Raw genomic sequence first — 15,069 nt, 5'->3', positions numbered from 1 at the left:
TGTTCTGGCATGAAAGTAAGAGGCAGGAGACAGTACTGGGTCTTTGGCTCTTTACTGCACATCTGCAACACAGAAACATGTGTCTGATCTGTGTGTGTCACGCGACTGCCAGTACACCTCTCCTCCGGCCATGTTGAAAGCAGCTGTGTCTGCAGCTTCATTAACACTACAATAATATAATGAATCAAATACAACAAATTGTTTTAAAACATTAACTTAAGCTCTCAAAAACAAAAAGCACAAAATAAATAATATGTCACTGAAAAAACATCAAAAACAACTTATAAGAACAATAAACAAAATAATTCAAAAACAAATAAACAGTCAGATAAATACAATTCAATAACCAGGACCCAATATTCTGGTACTTATAGTTCAAACATTATACTTCAGTACAATTATATTAATAACCGCCATCTAACAGGCAGTACAACACTGTACTTATAAAAACAATGAATGAAAGACTGCATCTCCAAAACATAAGAACATCTCCATACCTGCAACACAGAAACATGTGTCTGATCTGTGTGTGTCACGCGACTGCCAGTACACCTCTCCTGACGAAGGAAAAAAAGAGTGCATGCTGTTAAAAAAAGACTGCCGCGAGTAGCCGCTAGCAATCAGGCTAACTTAGCATGCTAGCATTTTAGCTGCGTTCTCGGCTAAAACTCATAAGCGTATATTAGTGAACTCCGCCCTCCACAAAACTTATCCCGAATGAGTCTCTTAATGACAAACAAAAACGCGGCGGTTTGGCTGTATTCACATTGCAGCTTGGGATCTGAACAAACTTTAATTAGCTGCGAGCAAAGTGGCAGTGACTTACCTCCGGCCATGCTGAAAGGAGCTGTGACCGGGGCACACATGCACGCGCCTACGTCACCACGCAGCGCGCGCACACACACACACACACATGAACGCAATATACACATATGCAGCATATTTATTTTACTTGGTTTTAGAGTTGGAGTATTTACATATTGATCTGAAATATTTTGCTGCTGAGCAGCAGAGCTCCAAAGCGTCCCCCTGTAACCATGGTTATGCAGATGCGTTCCGACTGTCACGTCACCGAGGAGAACCTGTTTCAAATGTATACCTGGATCAACCTGGATTCAGTTTGAAAAGTTTTCTGCTGAGATCCGCAGCTCGACTTCCTGGCACCCCGGGATAAGATGAGTTGCTGTGTTTTTCACGGAGAAAAAATAATTAACATGGAATAACGTCAGTGTTAGATGAAAAAAAAAGATGCAAGCAGAAAAGGACAGCAGATTGAGAAGAGATTTCTTCAAACGGTAAGGAGCTTCTAACAAGTGATATCTGATAAGCTTAAAACTTAAATCTAATGTCCAGATTCATGCTAAACTTTTCTGATTACTCCGTGTATCTGCACCGTTAGACTTTTCATCGCCACTTTACGGTAACATACTGGTGTCACTGCTGCCAGCGTCATACCGTGACGCCGTGTTACGGTAGCTTACCTTTCTGCAGGATGATACCGTTTTTTGCTGGTGTGGTATAATACTCTTGGACAAATTATGGTAACGCACCGTAGCCTTTTTTACGGTATCTCACTGGCGACAGTTATGTCAGTGAGATACCGTTATGTCGTTATGTCGTAAATTACGTCAACAAAGTAACATCATACTGTGATTAAGAAATTGGTATACTACCGTTTATTCACGGTATGTCACTGTAAGCCCGCTGCAAGGTAATAAACTGCAATATATTAACCAGTAACTTACCGTTATCACGCATCATCAGTACCAAAAATATTCATCTCTGCTAGAGGACACCGTGTCCTAACAGGCGGTCATTTACTCTTTTAACAGGTCGTAATTTACCGTAATTTCAGTTAACAGTAACATACTGTAAGAGACTGGAGGGTTCCAAAAAAATTGGATGGATGGATGGACACACACACACACACACACACACACACACACAAAATATAATTCATGTGCTTTACACCACTTTATTTCAATTCTGATTCTTCCCTGCTGAAATACACATTTCCAAAATCAATAACTGAAAAGAACTGAAAACATATTTTCATTGAGCAAGCACTTGTTTTTACTAAACCATGTAATACATTATTTTCTCAGATGGTTGTACAAACAATAACGATATTATGTCATGTCCATATCATGGCAGACAACACATGCTCAAGTGTTGGGTTTCCTTAGTTATATTTTGTAGGGTCTCAAATCTACAATGTGAAGTGCCTTGGCATTCATTTTGTTGGCACCATACAAACAAACTGAATTGTAATGGATATAATATCAAGCCCCACACGTCTGCCTTTATATACACTTTGTCCAAAATACTAGCTCACACCACCAAATCAATGCACAAAGCAGGGTCCACGACATGGATGAGCGTGTGTGGTGTGAAGGAACTTGACTGACCTGCACTGAACCCTGATCTTGCTTTGTGGACTGAGTTCATTGATTTGTAGGGTGAGCCAATACATGTGACAATTAAAGTGTAAGTAGTTGAAATAATTTTTAACAAACAGGTAAAAGCAGGAAAAAAAATCAACACTTGCACTCAAAAAACCTATTGGACAGAAACAGCGTCTTGCAAGATGGCGAGAGAGCTTGTCTTCATTGTTGCTCGTCTTGTGTAAATATCCAGAAAGCATGGGCCATGGATCATCTGTGGAGACATGGGTAACAACACATTGGTCACTTAAATTATACAAGAAATTTACTAAAAATGGCAAAAACAGTTACCTAATTTGAAGTTCTCCACTCAAATTCAGTAAGCCACTGGAGGAAAGTTGTGACATGAGGGTTAATGTGAACAACCTTTCGCTTCACAGTGGTCCCAGTCCTTCTTGTCCCAACCTTGGAGGTACATTTTGTTCCCTCTTCTGGGTTTATCCTTACAAAAAACCTTGCACACGCTGACTCCTGGTATTCCAGGTTCAATACATAGAATGAACCAAAGAAGACTGACATTGCATCAGCAAAGATGTTCTCTTTGTCCAGCTCAACAATTACACGCCCCTCTGCACTCACCATCCAGCAGGTGGCGGTCATTGAACTTTGTCCTTAAATGTATAGGGGCAACATGTTGTCATTATGCAACATAAAATAATTTCAATACTTCACTTCTTCACACTGTCTAGATAGTCATAAAGCAAATAGCTACGTACAGTTAATTATTAATGGCCTTATGTACATAAGTCCATTTTAACATATTATAATTGTACATAATTGGGAATTATTCTGCCCATTAAACACACCTAACAAAGAGTCAGCCCAGTTAAAGTACCGGAGGTGAATCAACTGTATGGTTATTTTGGAGTTTATAGTTTGTGCTGCTGTTAAACTTTACAGTATTGACTTCAGTATTCCTGCTGTTGGTGTAGCTAGACTACTATGTTGATCAGTAATATGTAATGTGAAATTTGATATTGTTACTTTGCTGGATTCACTGAGACACATGTCCAACAACCTTGGTTTATAAAGGAAATTACAGAAATTTGAGCTAACAAAACAGAGACTGGATACCTGTGTCCACGAAAAGCTCCTGTGCCAAACAGAAATTTTAATATGGTCTAATCAGCTCTATTTCATAAATGACTTCTTACCAAGCATAATCAGCCTTGGGGTGCTTGGCAGGCTTTTAACATGCAAGCTGAACAATATAAATTTGTGTGCACTGAAGCCACAAAATTTAGAAATACACAGTTGCAAAAAGTTCAGTGACCAATTACCTTTGCTAAAGGACATATGCAATGCAAAAAGTAAGAGTATTGTCAATAGGGACCAATTCCCAGTTTTTACATGATCAAAATTATTCACAAAAGGCTTCAATAAACAGAAAATGTGTGCCAACAAGAGAACAGTGCACAAAAATGAAAAGATATTTGAGCTCGACGCTTTAATGGGTTTAACATGACTTAGTCAGCACTCCGCACCGTACAGGTAGTACAAGCACACCTGAAAACACTGACCAGCTAACAGCTTTAAGCATTTGGGCGCAACCTCGGTAGTTCACCGATTCACCTGTTGCAAACGTCCAAGTTTCTATCAAGTCTCATAAATCCATCGGCAACTATTACCTAACCAGTCTTTTGAGTCTCCACATTCATAGATATTGACATTTTGTCTTTGAATGAAAATATCCTGGTAGGGTAGCTTAAAAGTCAAAACAAACAGTACTAAGAACGCATTTCGGACTTCTCTCGAATAAGTGAAAAAAACACTTACCTTCAGACTGATTAGCTGGTTCCGATCCAACTTTAATGTGTCCCATGTCAGTCCATTTTAGGGAAATAGTGTTAAGTGGTTTCATTTAATTTTGGGATACTCCCGCATGGACGAGCCGCAATTTGGAGTCTAGCAGAGTTATCACGAATAGCATATGATCTTCAGATATAATCCAATCAACCTTGCATTTAATCCCATTGAACATCCAGTTACCTCTGACTACTTCTAAGTTGCACATGTTAACGGTCTCATCATCACTCTGTGCTGCAGCGAACTGAATCTGTGGCACAGAATAGTTGATGGCCATGTTGTTCTCCTGCTTTGCAGCTTTGTTTGAGTCTGAATTGCAGCTTAAACGTGCAAAACTAAGAGAAGCAGATCAATATTTTCTTCTTATTGTTATTTAATGGTGGTTGGCAACCAGCGAAAGGAGCATTAACCACCTCGAGCAATATTTTCTATTTTCTATCCCCATTTTTGTTTTGAAAGTGAATACCCGACGTGTGCGTCATACGTCACGTTGTACGTCAGGTGAAGGTGTGGTGTCGGCTATCGCACCTGTCGCATTACAAAGCTTTAAAACATAACAATCGCTTTAAAAACACAACCCAACGCGCTAAACTGTGATAATGTGTTACATTATCACGTATATCCAGGACATCTCTTCTGAACCAAGACGAAGTGGTGCTACAAAGGAATTATTTCTTTAGGAGAGCATTTAATAGCAGTCTGGCCTGCAGCAAAATGCACCGCTAAAAATACAGTTTCTGCTTGTCCCAGAATTTATTAATTTTGAGAGTGAAGTTGTAGGACTGATGCTGGTTAGTGGTGTAGGTTTCATGGATGTGACACCTTGTGTAAAATGACGACCAGAGCATATTATTAGGTCAGTTCACTGTAGTTAGGCAGAGGTGTCTTAAAAATTACCATCTTATACAAAACAAATGAAGGTTCAGTATAAGAAAGAATAAGAAGAGAAAAAAGCAACATCCTGCTAAATGAAGTCATTTTTAAACATTACTCTAAATGTAGCCATTAGTTTTTGTTGCTGCGCTCTCTGCCCTCCCTAATTGACATATTTTGTTGTTTTGTGTGTGTGTTTGTCTGTGTGAAGTTTTGATGTGTATGTGAAAAACACAATTTTGAAAACACTGGAAAAAGACCTCAAGACATGTTTTCCTTTACTTTCTATGAAACAACAATTCCCACCAAGGCTTTTCAGGGTGAAATTTAGTGCATAGAAAAACCTGTGCCAGGTTGTCTCCATCTAGTGGTGAACATGGCCTCACCACTACATCAGGTGAGCTTTTCACTGTGCACAGTGACACAAAAGTCATTTAACAATTTAAAAAAAAGCAATGTTACAGATTCAGTAAGAACTGAAGTTTATCATAATCCTTCAAGTTTCACTCAGTAACAGCAGCTTTTTAATATTATTGGCTATATTTTAGAGTCACATTTATATGAAATGTCAAACAATCACAGAGTGACACTGAACTAAACAATCAATGCCATGTGAGTTGTTCTTGTTTGTTCTTTATCTCGGATTTATTGTAAGCAGCGGGAGTAGAAGCTAAAGAAAAATAGTAAAGATATGAATGAATCTCTGCTCTTACAGCTTTTATTGTGCCATAATGTCTGCTTTGAAACCGTCCTCTTGCTCGTCTCTTGGATGCTCACCTCTTCTTCACCTGTTCCTTTCACCAAACTGCTGCACTCTCGTTCTCTGCTCTCGCCTCCTCTTCTGGTTATAATTAGAATGCAGTCAGCATGTGCCAAACAAACTCCCCCCAAATCGATCATGTTTGATATGATGATGACGTTTTTAACATCTTATTTATGCACTTGTTGGGTGGGAAAGAGTAAACAAAGATGGGGCATAGAAGCAGAACTGATACGTGTGGAGGGACAGTAACTGTGTGTGTGTGTATGTGTAAGCATTTAAACACTGCAGAGAGTCAAATTAACAGTAACACTATTTTGTCTAAGTCCGCCATTGTAGAAATTCATTTCACCGAAACAATAACATGGCGCACAATGTGACAATAAACGTATAAAACACAAATTCTTACCTAGCAGGAGAATAAATAATCAGTATTTTAAGGCTACTGCATGTATAGATGTCACTGCTGGCTCACATAAGCTAGCTCTGAGACCCGCCAGAGTTTACGCCACAGTTGACTGTCGCGAAAGAGTCGTAAATCACCGGCATTGTAAAACTTAAAATGATTCCAGGGCATGTTATAAAACACCCAATAGATGTGCTGGATATTAAACGGTATCAAACGACTAAATGAACACAGGGTTGGTTACAATTACATGCTCACGTCGTCACATTGAGAGTTTATTCATTAATCATCAGAGTTCAACAATGTTACATCCAGTTGAAAACAGCTTCACTAACGCCAGCAAAACAGGCTAACAGTATATAAGAGCACAAAAACAGCCGTGCTTATCAACAGCTCGACATATCCTCAACAACTCACCTCAGTATGTGTAACCCGTTCATGTGTTACGCCTGTTGTTCTTGCGTTGTGTTCTGGCGTGAAAGTAAGAGGCAGGAGACAGTACTGGGTCTTTGGCTCTTTACTGCACATCTGCAACACAGAAACATGTGTCTGATCTGTGTGTGTCACGCGACTGCCAGTACACCTCTCCTCCGGCCATGTTGAAAGCAGCTGTGTCTGCAGCTTCATTAACACTACAATAATATAATGAATCAAATACAACAAATTGTTTTAAAACATTAACTTAAGCTCTCAAAAACAAAAAGCACAAAATAAATAATATGTCACTGAAAAAACATCAAAAACAACTTATAAGAACAATAAACAAAATAATTCAAAAACAAATAAACAGTCAGATAAATACAATTCAATAACCAGGACCCAATATTCTGGTACTTATAGTTCAAACATTATACTTCAGTACAATTATATTAATAACCGCCATCTAACAGGCAGTACAACACTGTACTTATAAAAACAATGAATGAAAGACTGCATCTCCAAAACATAAGAACATCTCCATACCTGCAACACAGAAACATGTGTCTGATCTGTGTGTGTCACGCGACTGCCAGTACACCTCTCCTGACGAAGGAAAAAAAGAGTGCATGCTGTTAAAAAAAGACTGCCGCGAGTAGCCGCTAGCAATCAGGCTAACTTAGCATGCTAGCATTTTAGCTGCGTTCTCGGCTAAAACTCATAAGCGTATATTAGTGAACTCCGCCCTCCACAAAACTTATCCCGAATGAGTCTCTTAATGACAAACAAAAACGCGGCGGTTTGGCTGTATTCACATTGCAGCTTGGGATCTGAACAAACTTTAATTAGCTGCGAGCAAAGTGGCAGTGACTTACCTCCGGCCATGCTGAAAGGAGCTGTGACCGGGGCACACATGCACGCGCCTACGTCACCACGCAGCGCGCGCACACACACACACACACATGAACGCAATATACACATATGCAGCATATTTATTTTACTTGGTTTTAGAGTTGGAGTATTTACATATTGATCTGAAATATTTTGCTGCTGAGCAGCAGAGCTCCAAAGCGTCCCCCTGTAACCATGGTTATGCAGATGCGTTCCGACTGTCACGTCACCGAGGAGAACCTGTTTCAAATGTATACCTGGATCAACCTGGATTCAGTTTGAAAAGTTTTCTGCTGAGATCCGCAGCTCGACTTCCTGGCACCCCGGGATAAGATGAGTTGCTGTGTTTTTCACGGAGAAAAAATAATTAACATGGAATAACGTCAGTGTTAGATGAAAAAAAAAGATGCAAGCAGAAAAGGACAGCAGATTGAGAAGAGATTTCTTCAAACGGTAAGGAGCTTCTAACAAGTGATATCTGATAAGCTTAAAACTTAAATCTAATGTCCAGATTCATGCTAAACTTTTCTGATTACTCCGTGTATCTGCACCGTTAGACTTTTCATCGCCACTTTACGGTAACATACTGGTGTCACTGCTGCCAGCGTCATACCGTGACGCCGTGTTACGGTAGCTTACCTTTCTGCAGGATGATACCGTTTTTTGCTGGTGTGGTATAATACTCTTGGACAAATTATGGTAACGCACCGTAGCCTTTTTTACGGTATCTCACTGGCGACAGTTATGTCAGTGAGATACCGTTATGTCGTTATGTCGTAAATTACGTCAACAAAGTAACATCATACTGTGATTAAGAAATTGGTATACTACCGTTTATTCACGGTATGTCACTGTAAGCCCGCTGCAAGGTAATAAACTGCAATATATTAACCAGTAACTTACCGTTATCACGCATCATCAGTACCAAAAATATTCATCTCTGCTAGAGGACACCGTGTCCTAACAGGCGGTCATTTACTCTTTTAACAGGTCGTAATTTACCGTAATTTCAGTTAACAGTAACATACTGTAAGAGACTGGAGGGTTCCAAAAAAATTGGATGGATGGATGGACACACACACACACACACACACACACACACACACACACACACACACACACACACACACACAAAATATAATTCATGTGCTTTACACCACTTTATTTCAATTCTGATTCTTCCCTGCTGAAATACACATTTCCAAAATCAATAACTGAAAAGAACTGAAAACATATTTTCATTGAGCAAGCACTTGTTTTTACTAAACCATGTAATACATTATTTTCTCAGATGGTTGTACAAACAATAACGATATTATGTCATGTCCATATCATGGCAGACAACACATGCTCAAGTGTTGGGTTTCCTTAGTTATATTTTGTAGGGTCTCAAATCTACAATGTGAAGTGCCTTGGCATTCATTTTGTTGGCACCATACAAACAAACTGAATTGTAATGGATATAATATCAAGCCCCACACGTCTGCCTTTATATACACTTTGTCCAAAATACTAGCTCACACCACCAAATCAATGCACAAAGCAGGGTCCACGACATGGATGAGCGTGTGTGGTGTGAAGGAACTTGACTGACCTGCACTGAACCCTGATCTTGCTTTGTGGACTGAGTTCATTGATTTGTAGGGTGAGCCAATACATGTGACAATTAAAGTGTAAGTAGTTGAAATAATTTTTAACAAACAGGTAAAAGCAGGAAAAAAAATCAACACTTGCACTCAAAAAACCTATTGGACAGAAACAGCGTCTTGCAAGATGGCGAGAGAGCTTGTCTTCATTGTTGCTCGTCTTGTGTAAATATCCAGAAAGCATGGGCCATGGATCATCTGTGGAGACATGGGTAACAACACATTGGTCACTTAAATTATACAAGAAATTTACTAAAAATGGCAAAAACAGTTACCTAATTTGAAGTTCTCCACTCAAATTCAGTAAGCCACTGGAGGAAAGTTGTGACATGAGGGTTAATGTGAACAACCTTTCGCTTCACAGTGGTCCCAGTCCTTCTTGTCCCAACCTTGGAGGTACATTTTGTTCCCTCTTCTGGGTTTATCCTTACAAAAAACCTTGCACACGCTGACTCCTGGTATTCCAGGTTCAATACATAGAATGAACCAAAGAAGACTGACATTGCATCAGCAAAGATGTTCTCTTTGTCCAGCTCAACAATTACACGCCCCTCTGCACTCACCATCCAGCAGGTGGCGGTCATTGAACTTTGTCCTTAAATGTATAGGGGCAACATGTTGTCATTATGCAACATAAAATAATTTCAATACTTCACTTCTTCACACTGTCTAGATAGTCATAAAGCAAATAGCTACGTACAGTTAATTATTAATGGCCTTATGTACATAAGTCCATTTTAACATATTATAATTGTACATAATTGGGAATTATTCTGCCCATTAAACACACCTAACAAAGAGTCAGCCCAGTTAAAGTACCGGAGGTGAATCAACTGTATGGTTATTTTGGAGTTTATAGTTTGTGCTGCTGTTAAACTTTACAGTATTGACTTCAGTATTCCTGCTGTTGGTGTAGCTAGACTACTATGTTGATCAGTAATATGTAATGTGAAATTTGATATTGTTACTTTGCTGGATTCACTGAGACACATGTCCAACAACCTTGGTTTATAAAGGAAATTACAGAAATTTGAGCTAACAAAACAGAGACTGGATACCTGTGTCCACGAAAAGCTCCTGTGCCAAACAGAAATTTTAATATGGTCTAATCAGCTCTATTTCATAAATGACTTCTTACCAAGCATAATCAGCCTTGGGGTGCTTGGCAGGCTTTTAACATGCAAGCTGAACAATATAAATTTGTGTGCACTGAAGCCACAAAATTTAGAAATACACAGTTGCAAAAAGTTCAGTGACCAATTACCTTTGCTAAAGGACATATGCAATGCAAAAAGTAAGAGTATTGTCAATAGGGACCAATTCCCAGTTTTTACATGATCAAAATTATTCACAAAAGGCTTCAATAAACAGAAAATGTGTGCCAACAAGAGAACAGTGCACAAAAATGAAAAGATATTTGAGCTCGACGCTTTAATGGGTTTAACATGACTTAGTCAGCACTCCGCACCGTACAGGTAGTACAAGCACACCTGAAAACACTGACCAGCTAACAGCTTTAAGCATTTGGGCGCAACCTCGGTAGTTCACCAATTCACCTGTTGCAAACGTCCAAGTTTCTATCAAGTCTCATAAATCCATCGGCAACTATTACCTAACCAGTCTTTTGAGTCTCCACATTCATAGATATTGACATTTTGTCTTTGAATGAAAATATCCTGGTAGGGTAGCTTAAAAGTCAAAACAAACAGTACTAAGAACGCATTTCGGACTTCTCTCGAATAAGTGAAAAAAACACTTACCTTCAGACTGATTAGCTGGTTCCGATCCAACTTTAATGTGTCCCATGTCAGTCCATTTTAGGGAAATAGTGTTAAGTGGTTTCATTTAATTTTGGGATACTCCCGCATGGACGAGCCGCAATTTGGAGTCTAGCAGAGTTATCACGAATAGCATATGATCTTCAGATATAATCCAATCAACCTTGCATTTAATCCCATTGAACATCCAGTTACCTCTGACTACTTCTAAGTTGCACATGTTAACGGTCTCATCATCACTCTGTGCTGCAGCGAACTGAATCTGTGGCACAGAATAGTTGATGGCCATGTTGTTCTCCTGCTTTGCAGCTTTGTTTGAGTCTGAATTGCAGCTTAAACGTGCAAAACTAAGAGAAGCAGATCAATATTTTCTTCTTATTGTTATTTAATGGTGGTTGGCAACCAGCGAAAGGAGCATTAACCACCTCGAGCAATATTTTCTATTTTCTATCCCCATTTTTGTTTTGAAAGTGAATACCCGACGTGTGCGTCATACGTCACGTTGTACGTCAGGTGAAGGTGTGGTGTCGGCTATCGCACCTGTCGCATTACAAAGCTTTAAAACATAACAATCGCTTTAAAAACACAACCCAACGCGCTAAACTGTGATAATGTGTTACATTATCACGTATATCCAGGACATCTCTTCTGAACCAAGACGAAGTGGTGCTACAAAGGAATTATTTCTTTAGGAGAGCATTTAATAGCAGTCTGGCCTGCAGCAAAATGCACCGCTAAAAATACAGTTTCTGCTTGTCCCAGAATTTATTAATTTTGAGAGTGAAGTTGTAGGACTGATGCTGGTTAGTGGTGTAGGTTTCATGGATGTGACACCTTGTGTAAAATGACGACCAGAGCATATTATTAGGTCAGTTCACTGTAGTTAGGCAGAGGTGTCTTAAAAATTACCATCTTATACAAAACAAATGAAGGTTCAGTATAAGAAAGAATAAGAAGAGAAAAAAGCAACATCCTGCTAAATGAAGTCATTTTTAAACATTACTCTAAATGTAGCCATTAGTTTTTGTTGCTGCGCTCTCTGCCCTCCCTAATTGACATATTTTGTTGTTTTGTGTGTGTGTTTGTCTGTGTGAAGTTTTGATGTGTATGTGAAAAACACAATTTTGAAAACACTGGAAAAAGACCTCAAGACATGTTTTCCTTTACTTTCTATGAAACAACAATTCCCACCAAGGCTTTTCAGGGTGAAATTTAGTGCATAGAAAAACCTGTGCCAGGTTGTCTCCATCTAGTGGTGAACATGGCCTCACCACTACATCAGGTGAGCTTTTCACTGTGCACAGTGACACAAAAGTCATTTAACAATTTAAAAAAAAGCAATGTTACAGATTCAGTAAGAACTGAAGTTTATCATAATCCTTCAAGTTTCACTCAGTAACAGCAGCTTTTTAATATTATTGGCTATATTTTAGAGTCACATTTATATGAAATGTCAAACAATCACAGAGTGACACTGAACTAAACAATCAATGCCATGTGAGTTGTTCTTGTTTGTTCTTTATCTCGGATTTATTGTAAGCAGCGGGAGTAGAAGCTAAAGAAAAATAGTAAAGATATGAATGAATCTCTGCTCTTACAGCTTTTATTGTGCCATAATGTCTGCTTTGAAACCGTCCTCTTGCTCGTCTCTTGGATGCTCACCTCTTCTTCACCTGTTCCTTTCACCAAACTGCTGCACTCTCGTTCTCTGCTCTCGCCTCCTCTTCTGGTTATAATTAGAATGCAGTCAGCATGTGCCAAACAAACTCCCCCCAAATCGATCATGTTTGATATGATGATGACATTTTTAACATCTTATTTATGCACTTGTTGGGTGGGAAAGAGTAAACAAAGATGGGGCATAGAAGCAGAACTGATACGTGTGGAGGGACAGTAACTGTGTGTGTGTGTATGTGTAAGCATTTAAACACTGCAGAGAGTCAAATTAACAGTAACACTATTTTGTCTAAGTCCGCCATTGTAGAAATTCATTTCACCGAAACAATAACATGGCGCACAATGTGACAATAAACGTATAAAACACAAATCCTTACCTAGCAGGAGAATAAATAATCAGTATTTTAAGGCTACTGCATGTATAGATGTCACTGCTGGCTCACATAAGCTAGCTCTGAGACCCGCCAGAGTTTACGCCACAGTTGACTGTCGCGAAAGAGTCGTAAATCACCGGCATTGTAAAACTTAAAATGATTCCAGGGCATGTTATAAAACACCCAATAGATGTGCTGGATATTAAACGGTATCAAACGACTAAATGAACACAGGGTTACAATTACATGCTCACGTCGTCACATCGAGAGTTTATTCATTAATCATCAGAGTTCAACAATGTTACATCCAGTTGAAAACAGCTTCACTAACGCCAGCAAAACAGGCTAACAGTATATAAGAGCACAAAAACAGCCGTGCTTATCAACAGCTCGACATATCCTCAACAACTCACCTCAGTATGTGTAACCCGTTCATGTGTTACGCCTGTTGTTCTTGCGTTGTGTTCTGGCGTGAAAGGAAGAGGCAGGAGACAGTACTGGGTCTTTGGCTCTTTACTGCACATCTGCAACACAGAAACATGTGTCTGATCTGTGTGTGTCACGCGACTGCCAGTACACCTCTCCTCCGGCCATGTTGAAAGCAGCTGTGTCTGCAGCTTCATTAACACTACAATAATATAATGAATCAAATACAACAAATTGTTTTAAAACATTAACTTAAGCTCTCAAAAACAAAAAGCACAAAATAAATAATATGTCACTGAAAAAACATCAAAAACAACTTATAAGAACAATAAACAAAATAATTCAAAAACAAATAAACAGTCAGATAAATACAATTCAATAACCAGGACCCAATATTCTGGTACTTATAGTTCAAACATTATACTTCAGTACAATTATATTAATAACCGCCATCTAACAGGCAATACAACACTGTACTTATAAAAACAATGAATGAAAGACTGCATCTCCAAAACATAAGAACATCTCCATACCTGCAACACAGAAATATGTGTCTGATCTGTGTGTGTCACGCGACTGCCAGTACACCTCTCCTGACGAAGGAAAAAAGAGTGCATGCTGTTAAAAAAAGACTGCCGCGAGTAGCCGCTAGCAATCAGGCTAACTTAGCATGCTAGCATTTTAGCTGCGTTCTCGGCTAAAACTCATAAGCGTATATTAGTGAACTCCGCCCTCCACAAAACTTATCCCGAATGAGTCTCTTAATGACAAACAAAAACGCGGCGGTTTGCCTGTGCCAAACAGAAATTTTAATATGGTCTAATCAGCTCTATTTCATAAATGACTTCTTACCAAGCATAATCAGCCTTGGGGTGCTTGGCAGGCTTTTAACATGCAAGCTGAACAATATAAATTTGTGTGCACTGAAGCCACAAAATTTAGAAATACACAGTTGCAAAAAGTTCAGTGACCAATTACCTTTGCTAAAGGACATATGCAATGCAAAAAGTAAGAGTATTGTCAATAGGGACCAATTCCCAGTTTTTACATGATCAAAATTATTCACAAAAGGCTTCAATAAACAGAAAATGTGTGCCAACAAGAGAACAGTGCACAAAAATGAAAAGATATTTGAGCTCGACGCTTTAATGGGTTTAACATGACTTAGTCAGCACTCCGCACCGTACAGGTAGTACAAGCACACCTGAAAACACTGACCAGCTAACAGCTTTAAGCATTTGGGCGCAACCTCGGTAGTTCACCGATTCACCTGTTGCAAACGTCCAAGTTTCTATCAAGTCTCATAAATCCATCGGCAACTATTACCTAACCAGTCTTTTGAGTCTCCACATTCATAGATATTGACATTTTGTCTTTGAATGAAAATATCCTGGTAGGGTAGCTTAAAAGTCAAAACAAACAGTACTAAGAACGCATTTCGGACTTCTCTCGAATAAGTGAAAAAAACACTTACCTTCAGACTGATTAGCTGGTTCCGATCCAACTTTAATGTGTCCCATGTCAGTCCATTTTAGGGAAATAGTGTTAAGTGGTTTCATTTAATTTTGGGA

General features: G+C 39.0%; 2 long non-coding RNA genes across 3 annotated transcripts; both read right to left on the bottom strand.

The window, feature by feature from the left end:
• Positions 1–1,950: 1,950 nt before the first annotated feature.
• On the bottom strand, positions 1,951–7,270 carry LOC146688410 (uncharacterized). The gene is made up of 2 exons (XR_014916442.1): positions 2,736–7,270; positions 1,951–2,658 (listed from the first exon to the last, which is right to left on the bottom strand). It is a non-coding gene; the product is annotated as an uncharacterized LOC146688410 (long non-coding RNA).
• Positions 7,271–8,733: 1,463 nt separating this feature from the next.
• On the bottom strand, positions 8,734–14,263 carry LOC146688409 (uncharacterized). Of its 2 annotated transcripts, none has more exons than XR_014916411.1 (2): positions 13,486–14,263; positions 8,734–9,441 (listed from the first exon to the last, which is right to left on the bottom strand). It is a non-coding gene; the product is annotated as an uncharacterized LOC146688409 (long non-coding RNA). The 2 variants fall into 2 exon arrangements; XR_014916410.1 differs by lacking the exon at positions 13,486–14,263 and adding an exon at positions 9,519–10,779.
• Between the last annotated feature and the right edge of the window lie 806 nt (positions 14,264–15,069).

Source organism: Copadichromis virginalis, linkage group LG18, assembly GCF_057382275.1.
Source record: "Copadichromis virginalis isolate Kocher_CV1m ecotype Utaka linkage group LG18, C_Virginalis_male_GT1.1, whole genome shotgun sequence".
NCBI classification, from domain to species: Eukaryota; Metazoa; Chordata; class Actinopteri; order Cichliformes; family Cichlidae; genus Copadichromis; species Copadichromis virginalis.
The sequence above is the reverse complement of the archived record's forward strand: the minus strand, read 5'-3'. Positions and strand labels throughout refer to the sequence as shown.